The sequence below is a fragment of the Ambystoma mexicanum genome, chromosome 3q (genome assembly GCF_040938575.1).
Source record: "Ambystoma mexicanum isolate Mex_15411 chromosome 3q, UKY_AmexF1_1, whole genome shotgun sequence".
NCBI lineage: Eukaryota > Metazoa > Chordata > Amphibia > Caudata > Ambystomatidae > Ambystoma > Ambystoma mexicanum.
Window position 1 is genome coordinate 469706757 of NC_090926.1, and position 12610 is coordinate 469719366.

The window sequence follows — 12610 nt, forward strand, 5'->3', positions numbered from 1 at the left end:
TGAAATAGGCATTTGTGATTTATAGAAAGGTTTTATATTTGTTTGCCGATTAGTACATACATTTAAGAGAATACATTGCACAAATTATATTAATTACACAGTAATAGACCTGAGAGAGAGAAAAGGAAAGATTTTGGTCAGCTAGATTAGATTGGCTGCTAGGTGTTCTCATTAAGTGGTGGCCTGTATCAGTTAAATGTGGTCTGACCTGGTGGGTGATTGGGGGGGGGAGGGGTATCAGGAGGGGGGGAAAGGGGGTGCCTAAAATAAAAAAAATATAGTAGCTTGTCTCTATTGCGTCAGGCTGATCCTGGGTGGTTGGATTCTTCGGGGGCTGTGGTCCGCCTCCTTGGTTTAAGGTTTATTACCTAAGAATTAGGGAGAATGTACATTTTACAAGAAGGCTAGTTGACAGTAACTGCGAGAAATTCCCATGGTGGTAATGAATCTGATTCTGATTCCCATGGTCCCAAACCTTCTGCGCTAGTAAAGGGCCTAGGAATTAAAATCATGTCCTTGGGAGCACCCCCAGTCATGTTTCGGCCACATTGGGTGTCATCGGTAAAGTATTGCTTGGGTCTCTAGGCCCAGCAGGCACGAGAACCAGGTCTGTGGTTGACCAAGCAAAACTGAGGTGATAGCTGGAAGGTTTGGAATTAATCTCAATCACCTGGCAATTGCTCAGGGCAACTCTCCAGTTCGGGCTGGACTGCCCCTTTGGGGTAGGACCAAGCCTGGGTTAATATTGGGGCCCAGCATATCAAACCTCTTGTGCTAACAGTCCCCCTTAAACTGATCAAACTTTCCACTTCCTGATAAGTATTGTCAAACCTCCATGTAAAGCATGTTTATCATGACCTTCCAAGCTCCCTTCAGTTATTCACGAATTGCATCTTTGGTAGATTTGGTATGTGTTCACATCTGCTTCTTAGTGGCTCAATGAAACTGGTAAATTTCTTGCATGATGCGAGAATATTAAGCCTGTAGTGTCAATACATTTCTAGGATTATTTGCTATACTACATTAGCAACTTAGTTCAGGGTCACACCCGTCGCCACACTAGAATGTATTTTGTATATAGGGTTTCACTAACTATGTTCAACCAACTCTGCATCATGTCTAATGTGGGTATTTGGGCAGATGCGGGGCTACTGTTTAACAACTGTAACTTGGAAATAATCAGTGTGTGATCTGTTAGTACGTTGCATCCTGTCTTCAAGTTAAACAAGTCTCAATCATTTATGCTCATTTGGATGACAGTCCAGGGCATAGACTGGGCATGGCCTGAGCAGGCAATGCCCACGCAGCAGTGCTGTGTGTATTTACTGATGTTAATTTCTCTGCGGTGGCCCAACTATATTAACTTCAGGCCCATGGCTATGCCTATGATGGCAGTGTTGGTGTGAAGTCTTCTGAATTTAGCAATTCATGTTGATTGTTTGGAGGGGGATATGCAGAATGTGGTACTATGGCAAATTGGTTCCATACTTTGCAAACCCATCACTTTATTTAGTTTTTGATTCTCCTTGTATGGCAAAATATGGTGTGCATAAAAGCTTCTTCAGTCTTCTGTGATAACTGTTGATGGCCTTACATTTTGGCTACCCCAGTATGAGTTCCTGGGCAAATAACTTTTTTTTATTACACACAGTTAAATGTGGGGCCCCCTTTTAGATGCTTGCTATATTGAGATGCTGATGTCGCCTGATTCACTTGTAGGCCGTGTTTTATTCCCCACCTTCCTTTTAGTTATTTATGTATTTATAACGCGCCGAAGCTCGCAAGCATCAGGATGCGACAAGAACACGAAAAAAAGGTCACAGGACTACATAAAAAGGAAAGAGGAGGACTCGAGGGAGTCCAAGCTGAATAATTAACGAATTACTGGAAAAGTAACGTTTTCAGCTGCTTCCTAAATGGGGAGTTAACTGCTTTCCAGTCTCAGGTTATCTGGAAGCTCGTTCCAGAGTGCAATGGCTTTGGTGGGAAAAGCTCTCCCGAGTCCAGTAGCTTTGACTCTGGTATGGTTAACTTTAAGTAGCCCTTTCTTGGCTGATCTTAGGCAACGGCATGGTTCATACCAGTGAAATTCCTTTTTAAGGTATGATGGGGCTGTACCGAATAAACAGCGGTGGACAAGTGTCAGTGATTTGAATTTAATACGCTCCTATGGCGAGCCAGTGGAGGCCTATTCGGTCGTGAGTGATGTGCTCGCGCTTGGATTTCCTGGTGATAGATCTAACCGCGTTGTTCTGGATTATCTGGCATTGTTTAATGCAGGAGTTACTTGAACCAAGCATCAACGCATTCCCATAATCCAGTCGGGACAGAATCGTGGCTCTAGCAATGGTGGCGCTATTTTTGGCGTTGAGATATGGCCTAATGCGGCGTAATAGTCTCTGATAGTATTGGCAGTTTCTTTTAAGGTATGAGACCTGTGCATCTGCTCCTAGTGAGGATTGCAGGTATATGCCAAGTGTTTTCACTTTACTTGAGACATGATGTTGGAGTCCTTGATATTAAATGACGAATAAACTGGGCCTAGATTGGATAAGGCTTTTGTAGATCCAAATGTCATACGTACTGTTTTTGAACCATTCAGACACATCCAGTGGGCTTTCATCCAGCTTTCTATGGTATTATAGATAGCTGACAGCCTGTTGTCAGTAGTGTGGTCTCCGCTGAGTTCTATAATCAGTTGTGTATCATCTGTGAAGTTGGTAAAGTAAATTCCCAACTGTGAGAGAAGGGCGCAGAGGCAGTGAATATATAGATTAAATAGAAGAGGGGAGAAGCTGGCGCCTTGTGGGAATGCCGCAGTCCACAGGGTTCGTACTAGAGGAATATCCACCCCAGGTGATTTTAGATTTTCTGTCCTCCAGAAAGGAGGATACCCACTCGATAGCTTCCTCGGCACAATTTCCTGCTTTTCCCAGGGCATCACGGAGCTTCCCATGATCTAGTAAATCGAATGCTGCCGAGAGGTCCAATAGAATGAGCAGGCCGGCCTTTCCTTTATCAAGGATTTCCAGCATTTTAGACTGAAGGTCGAGTAAGGTTTCATGCCCCACGTTTCCATCCCGCTTAAAACTGCTCAGACACTAACCACTATTGTGCTATGTATACTTGTACCATTGGAAGCTACTTTAAGAACGATCCAATGGATATAAACTATAGCACTTTCTGCTTTAATACATGGTTGCACCATTTTTAGATATTGCACCTAAATGTGTGCCTATTGCACTTTTCACTACAAGTTACAAAACCATCTTTGCCAAACTCTAAGCTTTGCATGCAGTCAACATGATCCTGCAGGTTTTCTGATTATCTACCATCTGAAAGCCTTGTCTTGCCCTTACTATTTGTTTTACTGTACAAACCTGATGAAGTCAAATCTATAAATGCAGAGGGAGAGACTGCCATGTGTTTTAGTGGAGCACAAAGTGCCCCAGCCGATGAAATCAACAGATTAAGAATCTCCCTACCCCCAACATGCATAGGTCATAACCCAGGGCAGCATATAAAATGGGGGTAGTAGTCCCTTGACAGCACCTTGCTTCACCCACCGGTAGTGTGGCATTTAAAGGGAAATACTGGCAGTCAGCCATGAGGCTACTTCTGGTCTAGCACAGATATAGGAGATTGTTTCACAATGAAAAGGCTGTCCTAGAGATGTTGGACTCGCTTGCAGTGTATGAAAAAGCAACTCTGTCCAGAAATCAGAATAGCAGCTCAGATAATGCTAGCAAGGAAATGGGACACAAATTTGAAGCAACGATGGAGGGACTCGCATTAAAGCCTAGATACATGATGTAATTTGGAAGTTGCACTTCTGATTAGTAGAGCAAAGTGCTGTTATTATGAGTGAACAATAATGGCTTGTAGTATGCATGCCAGGCATGGTTGATCATTGTGTATGAAGCAACAGTGTAGCAATTGGAACCATGGATGAGGATATTTCGAAGATTATATGCAGAGCGGTAACCGTGCTTATGTACTGGCAATTTTGACACTTTGGGATTGCCAGCAATGTTGCCTGTTGGGAAGCAGGGTTTGAATTGGTGGCTGTGGCTTACTTTCCTTTTAGGCGAGAAGCTGGGATTTGAGGCCAGTCTGCGATTGTGGCAGTTGATCATGGTATCCAGTTCTAGCATGGTGCCATTTGCATGATTGACTCCAAGAAGTGAAACACAATTGAGTAAATGGCTTGGAATATGCAAAAACAATTCTCAAAATACCAGAACCTAATCTGAAATTAAATCCAGATTTGGTTGACTCTTGTATTCTTTTGTGTATTTAAAAGTGTGCCTTAGTCCTTGTGAAAGACTTTCGGATGTTTTTGATGTGAAGAAAAACAGCCATTTTTATTTTTTCATTTTTTTTAAAAGCTTTAATTTTGCGACAAATCAGCAGACTGAAAATTGGCCTTCTGATGCCAATTGCTTATTCTGTCTAGCGCTCATTTCACTCAAATGGCCAGAAGAAAATTTAGCAAGAAGTCTGGTATTGCTGGGTTATGGGCCTCCAAACTTCAGTTGTGCTGTTGCCACTGTTTGGCTATAGAATGCCCTCATCCCCACAAAAATACCACATTCTCTTCTTCACTCGGTGGTAAATATATTGCTTGGTTGGATGCTGCCCAGCTTTTACAAACAATGTGCCCCCAAGTTCTTAGTTCTGCACAATACTGATGCTTTAGTTTTAATTGGTGGTTTTTATTGCAGTTTTTTGTGGTACACTATTTGCAACGATCACTAAAGTTACTAATCTTAGCAAAGGAAAGTCGGTCAGCCTTGCCAGAATTTCGGTATTGTGATCTGGCATGTGACCCAGAATTCAGCAACAAATGCTTCCAGAACAAGTTGGGCCAGGGGTGCTGCTAGATCTGGAAAAAAGATCCTGGTCTATGCTAATGCCGGTCTGTCGTGACTCAGTGCTAGCTAGCCTTTTAGTTGTAGCTGGCTATCTGGGGCTACAAATAAAAGACCCAGAGCTAGAGTCCCCTCAGCCTCACCCCAGCAACGCCTCTGTGATTGGCTACGTTTAACCATATTTGAATTCAAACTTAGTTCCGTTTCATGTGCCTAATCAAGAGGCTGCAAATGAAGGTGGCAGCACTAATCATTTTAGCACCACGAACTAGAATTGGTACCCTAGCGGGGGGAGCCAGCCAATCGGGTGACTAGGAATGCAGGCTGAAACCTACAATCTCCGCCCATGTTCTAAGCTGCCTGGTGGCTGATTCTTTTATTTTTTTCCCCCTTTTTTTTTTTTTGTTTGTTTTTTTGTTTTGTTCCTTTATCCACCCCAACCCCACTTAACCTGCATGTCACGGGGAGTCCTGCTTTCACGTTCCATGGTGGCCATCTTAAGACAGTATTTCAGTCACTGAACGAGACACACGAGGCGTCCCGTTCAATGACTGAAAATATTGGTATTCTTTTAAGCACCGCAGTGTTACCGCTTTGGTGACCCGTGGTGCTAATGGCCTTAATACTCATTCCAAATACGGGAACGGGGATTATGGCCCAAAGCCCTCGTTAATGGTCCCCTCTTCGCTCCTCGGGCTGTTACTTGGCTGCTGGCCTGTTAAAAGCGCACTCTGGTAAAAGATTTTAGGATATAATTGGGGTGTACACCACCAATTGCACCACACTGGTTATCCAGTGGAGAATCCTAAACTAGAAAGACACTGCCAGATACAGTTCCTTATGGAAGAAATTAGACGCTTGGGGTTTGCCCAGAGGACTGCTAAATATGAACAGCAGCTTGTACCAGGACACTACAGTGTAAATCAACAAGGACACCCTCACGCCTTCGATCTGTACAATTGTGGGGTTAAAACAAGGGTGTGCATGCTTGTGCTGCTTATTCCATCTATATTTAGCCGATCTAACACCGACTCTGCCCTGTAATCTCACATACCCACCAAAGCTGGGGACTGTCACCTTTCATTGGATTCGATATGCAAATGATTTAGTATTGCTGCATCACGCATGCTGGCCTGCAAGAGCTACTGGCCTCCTTAGCCATCTTCTCATCTGAGCAAGATTTGGCCTTGAGTCTCAACACAGACAATGACCCTCATTGCAAGGTATACCACCTGTAAATCTGGTGGGATACCACGAAACGATAATGTTTTTCCTGCCACTTGGTCTGCCTAGTGTTACCAGCAGATTACAACTGGTGGGAAGGGACGTTAATCCCCATTCCAGGGAGTCCCATAGGGGGGGTTGCTGGTATTACCACTACCGGCTGATTTGCCGGTAAACAGAATTATTGGCATGGTAATTCAGCACTGGCATACTTGTAATGAGCTTTCTTGGCCCAAAATGCAGAAATAAGAATAAGTACAGCTGAACAGTGCACACTGCCTGGATACAAGGAGAGGCACAGAGACCAGTGGACTTGGATATTGGGTGAGTAGAAGTGTCATCACACACATTTATCTTGCAGCACTACAGTAAAATTATTTTTTTTATTAGCACTTTGGTTTACACAAAAAAAGAAAACCCTACGCTATTCCAACAAAAAAAGGAACATACTTTTGTAATTATATCAAACAAAAAAACGGCTGTGAATCAGTCAATAAATCAAAAAGAGGGAAATTGAAGACAACAAATAAAAATCCAAAACTCAGTTATTTTTAAATAGACCTTAAATATCAGTAAAATGCTCATTCAAAAAGCAAGACAAATGAAGGAAGCTACGTCCTTTCATAGTTTCCTTAACCTTTCTTATCCTTTAGGTTAGTCCATGCTCATGACTGAAAATGTCCTCTATTCTTCATAGCCGTGTCATAAACCTGAGCTTGGCGATTCTGTTAAGATTGGCTCTTATGCTTGCATGTGTGCTGTGCCAGGATTGATGTCATCAGAATGTAGGCTGAGTGTGGAGCGTGAGGCTAAAATGTTTGGGGTTGAATTGGTTCTAACCCAGGCAGTTATAATATGTGAGCCTGGGTGGTGGGAGCCAGTGGGCTCTTATCCTCTTGATATCTCTGACTTGATGACATCTGATCCTGTAAATAAGAAGCCTAATAAAGTAACCACTAAGCGTACCTGTCCTGAGTATCCCGAGTGTCCTTGATGAGTGAACCCTAGGACCAAGGGTTGGTCATAACAGATTTCCCCCTCTATTTTCCCAAAGATAATCAGCATACATTTTGCTACTGCCAAGTTGTTTGAAATCTTCTCTCCTTCCAACAAGTGGGTCCACCAGAGATCAATTTCTTTAAATTGGCGGTCTTGCCAGATGTGACCCAGATAGGTCTGTCTTTCCTCTCTTAGGATGGGCATTCCAACAGCAGATGTTTCAAGGATTCCACAGCCTCTGCATTCCTTAGATTCTTTTTTACTTTTCTTTCTGTAGTTGTTCGCTCTGCTTGGCCAGAGGTTGAGGTGGAGTCTTAGAAAGCCATTTCTCAAGTACCAGTTGGGGAATAGTGTTAAATATTTCGTTAACCTGTTCAACTTTCAAGGAATTGCCCAAAAGTCTTCATAACCTTGATATTTGTAGAGATCTAAGGTTTCGATCCAGTCTCTGGTGTACATTTTTCTTTTTTCACCTGGTCCGGGTTGGCTAATAATGACTCTTCCGATTCATTCAGGTTATAGAGGATTGTCTGACATGTTTTAGACCATTGGGATAGTATCGGCTACGAGCTGTTGCCCATTGCTTTTTTTAGGACTGCAAAACCACCCCTTGTCGGTGCTTCCAGGCATTTCCTGAAGAACGATATCTTCCACTCTGAGATGACTTTTAACAAAGACCCTGCTAGTTCTCTTCAGATTATTTGGATTGGAAAAGATTTGGCAGTCCGAGGGTTGTTCGCCAGAATATGCCTTCTAAATGCGTCCATGTGTTGGCGTCCAGAAGAAGGGAGGTTTGTGATCTGTATGTGAGGATTGCCACTACTTTTTCTCGATAGAGTATATCGGAGGTTTCAAAGAGAATCAACAATCGTGCCAGTAAGATATTTGCTTGGCCCGTCAAGTTTCTTAGTTTGTTTCGCAGATCTACACATTTTGGGGCTTTGTTTCTGTCGTTGACGCAGACCCCCAGGTACATAAAGGTGGACACATTCATAATCTTTTTGTTGTTTAGGAACCATTGAACATTCTTTTTTTTTTTTGCGTTGGCGAATCTCAAAATCCTGGATTTGTCTGGGTTGGTTGTCATTTTGTTTTTCTCCACATAAGATTCAAGAGCTCTAAGTTGGTGTTGAAGGCCTAGTGGGGTTTGGTCAATTAGGACTATATCGTCCGCATAGATTAATCTTCCAATCGATACATTCGCGTTTTTTGCCTGGAAGATGCTTGAATCTACAAAGGCATCCCCCATGTCTGATGAATAAAGATTGTATAGTTGTGGTGCCAAAGGACAGCCTTGCTTTAAGCCGATGGTTCGTGGGGATTGTCTCAGACAGGAGGCCAGCGTGGTTTAGCCTCACTCTGATTGAAGTGTTTGTATGTAGCTCTTTTATGTTGTGGAGAAGAACTTACGGACAGGTCAATATTTTTTAGTTTTCTCCACATCTCCGCCCTGTCCACTGTGTCAAAGACCTTAGATAGGTCTATAAAGGCCACATAGAATTTCGCCTCTTTGTTTCTAAGGGTTTGTGCTTTTAACAGGTTTAGAATGAATGTTTAGCAGAGTGCCTTGTCCCTTCACGAAGCCTGATTGCCATTAGTCTTTGTGACCAGCTTGTGCTGCCCATTTGGTCAAAGCTCTTAACAGAATAGTGGCGAAGAGTATCCCTGTCACATCTAGTAGGGCGATAGGCCTGTAATTTTTGGGGTCTGTTCTTAGGCCCTTTTTGAATATGGGCACTACTACGCTAGTCTTCCATGAGATTTCTATTTTTCCTGATTTGAGGATGTATTTGTACAATTGATGTAGAATTTTTGCCCATTCCACTGGGTCATTTTTCAGTCCTTCGTTGGTCAGGCCATCTGGTCCCCGTGCTCTTGAGTTCTTCAGTTTTCTGATGAGCTCTTCTAAGGTTGAGATGTCGATGTCTAGAAGGCTTTCGTCCATTTTAGCTGGTATCCATCTACTTATCAGAGGTTGATGAGAAATACATAATGTGGATGTTGGTCTCCTGGGTTCCTAGGTACTTCCGCAACTAGGATTTGAATATATGGTGAGTGGTTCAAGGAGTGGATCACATTCCAATTTAGTTCCTCTTTTATTGCTGTCAGCAGACCAGCCATTGGTCTTCCTTTTTGCCCTTTCTTGGCTGGGTTTATGCTTACAGAATAGCCTTCAAGCAAGGGGGTGTCTCTCAACCAAGTTTCTTGGAGGCCTGACGTCTGGCATGTTTTTTGCAAATTCATTTTTTGTTAATAGGTAGTTAAATCCCCTTGTGTTCCATGTTATGAGGGTTCATGTTTCCTTCCGGCTTTCCTTTATGCATTATTGGGGCTTTATTTTTCCGGCTGCCAGCTTAGCCAGCCATTCCCATCTTGCCTGTTCTCCATCCTAATGAGTCATTTGGGATTGTTTCATGGCTTTTGTTTGCGTGTCGTATGCCTCTTGGAATTGTGCTTTCTTTGATAATATTCCCTGCTCTATTACACCTGGTTCCACTTCTTTGTTGTTTTTTTTTTCTCAATTATCTCAAATCCCATGCTCCATAAAGTCCTCTCTTCTGATAATAGTAGTTGGTGGATGACTTGTGAACAAGTTGATACCCGTACTCTGTCCATGTAAGTTTTATCAGGAAATTAGATTAAGGATACATCGCTGGAGCGAATTAGTCTCAATGTTGGGACGTGGTGGAACAACCTTAGCACATTGGGCCGATTTAGAATTAGACCGTCGTTTGTATGCACTAGTCTTTCCAGGAGGTGTCCCCTTCCTTTAATTTCACGGTTTAGCCTTTGTTTCGGCAATCTCAGTGGACTTGTCAAGAATGTTTTGTCTTCAGTGTTATGATAACCCTCTGTGGTGTACACTTTGATCTTCAATATAGGAGGGGTGCTATTTTGGTTTGGAACTCCCGGCTCCTCTGGTGGTATTGTTGTCGGGGTTCTTGGACCACCCTCCTCATTGGTGTTTTTTCTTTTGTCTACCTTCTATATTTTTACACACTAGTTTATTTTCCGTTCCAGAGTCATGTGTGGCAGTTCTTTTTTGCCATTTCTGGATGATGGAACTTTTCGTTATGTGTTTTGTATGCTTCGTAAGGTGTTTTTGGTACTGGGTGATCGAATTGATCAGTCACTGATTGCTCCACATTTGTTTGTTCTATTTCTTCCGACTCACTAGAGGTCCAATCATCTTTGTCCGAAATTGAATACGTTGACAGGTTCATTATGTCCAGCTCTGAGTTGTCATTTACTACATTCTCATTGTCCTCTTGACTTGTTTCCTCCGGCGTGTTAGCCTTTTTCAGAACACTGGTACTCTAGTTAGCTTTGGGTGTTGCAATGTCTTTTGGCATGGTCAAACATTTAAAAATGTTTCACTTTTATTAGATTTCCGTGGCCTCTGTGAGGCTTGGTTTTTTTGATTTTCTTGCTAGCTGTAATGTTTTGGATGATCTTGATTTCTGTTCAGAGGAGCTGGTTTTCACATTTGCCCGCTCTGGGGCGTTCATCGACTCCAAGTTACCCTGTATTTATTTTTTTTTTAAGATTTCACACAATTTAAGTTTAGGATTGTCGGCCTTAGGTGGTACGATTTCCTTTTCTGGCTGTTGAGGAGCCGAGTTTACTGGTTGTACAGATTTCCCTGTGTTGCTATTTTGTTTTACTTCTTCTTGGGGGACGTTGTCAGGCCGAATACTTGGATTTATTGGATGAATGTTATTTGGTGTACCCCGTTCCTGTAGCTCTTGGGATAGGAGAGCCCTGGGAGTGTGTGGCGTTTTTACGTTCACTGCTGTTCACCATCGGAGACACAGCGTCTATGGTCAGGACCTGCTTGTGAGGTGTTTTAGGTGCCTTAGTCAGATCTCTTTGCCCTTTTAGGTCCTTTCTTTCAGAGATTTTTTTGTTTTTGAAGGGGCCCATCTAATAGTTCTTTGAAGTTTTTTTCTCCTTGTATACTTGTTTCCGTTGGTTGTAGGGCAGAAGAGTCATCCTAATGATTCTCTTCTGGTATTTTTCCACCGCGTTCCCTTGTCTTTCATTATAGGTTCTAAAATGGTGTGCAACATGTTGAAATTCTTTGTTCGACATTTTGCATGTTTTTTTGTATGGCGGTTATGAATCCTTCAATAAAAATAGTTCTTGAATTTACCGTAGCTAGAAGAGTAGTATGATCATTTAGTGCGTCTGTGGCATCTTCGTGTAATTTCATATAAGGGGCCAATATTGCTGCCATTGTAGTGACTGGTCTTTCTCTGGTCTTTCATCTATTACCCCTTGGTTAAGGCGGGGCTCCCCAGATGTATGAGGAGGTTCTTTTGTTGGTAATGGCTCTGTCAGTTTAGGCTCCAGCCGGTCATTTTCTTTGAGCGAACTGATTTCTGGTTCTCCAATATGTTGTTTCGCTATCTCTGTAGTCAGATTGACTTTATCCGTTAGAGTTGCATTTTTCAACATTATCGCGTCCGGGATTTCACTTAGTATTGGGTTTTTGTCAGACGTCCTTTTGGGCATATGGTTGCTAGCTCCCCTACCACAATTAAGTAGAGATTGTTTCCCAAAAAAAGTGGTTGCTTCTGTCATGGTCTTCTCCTGCGGATAATGTTCGTGGTTTCCATGTTTTCTTTCCAGGTCCGTATATCTAATAAAGTCCATTCTGATTGATTTAGGAGGAGTTCTTCCATTTATAGTAGGGGAGTTCCCCTGTGATGTTTTATCAATCTGTTTGCAGGGGATATTCGATTCAGTCTCTGATCTTTCTGTGAATATTTGGTTTGGTTCACTTTCTTTGGTTGTACTTTCTGGTGGAGTGTTTGACCTTAAGACTGGTAAAATAGGTGGGGTGCCGAGGTCACCTTCTTCAAGCAGTCAACCCTTTTTGGTAATTCTTGCACTTGGTTGTTGGCTTCAGGTTCGTCGTTTGGCTCGGTTGAAACTGCTCCTTTTTTCCCCTTCAGGCCGGCATTGCATTCTTGTATCTCAAATGGTTGCTCATGTACAGCCTTGTTGCCTGTGGAGTTGTATGTAGGATTGGCCATACTAGGGTTCTTCACTTCCTCTAAGGGTTTTTGCAATGCATCTTCTAATTCAGTGGTCGGCTCCGTTCGCCTACCGTTCTTCACTTCGATCATAAACGGGCATAGGGCTCCCCCTTGATTTAGCTATTTGTTCTCTAAACCCCGACTAATAGCTTGAACAGCTTCATCGGGGAGGGGCAATTTGCCTGCTTCATTGTACACATTTGTTGGTGGTAAATCCCCTTGAGTTGCCATTGGCGTAAAAACTCTGCTTGGTGTCGGCGGCCGTGTGTTCATGATTTGATGATGCCTGCCCGTCATAATGAGCCATTTTTCTAAAGTGGTAGTTTCTGGCCGTTCGTGGGCTAGTCTCACTTTCTGCTTTTTGCTTCAATTTCCCTTAAGCGTTTTGTAGCAGCACCCTAATTGGAGTACTGATGTGTCCTCTTCGACTTTAGTTTGGGTCCTAGTTAGAGGCTACATACCCTGTAGTGAGTT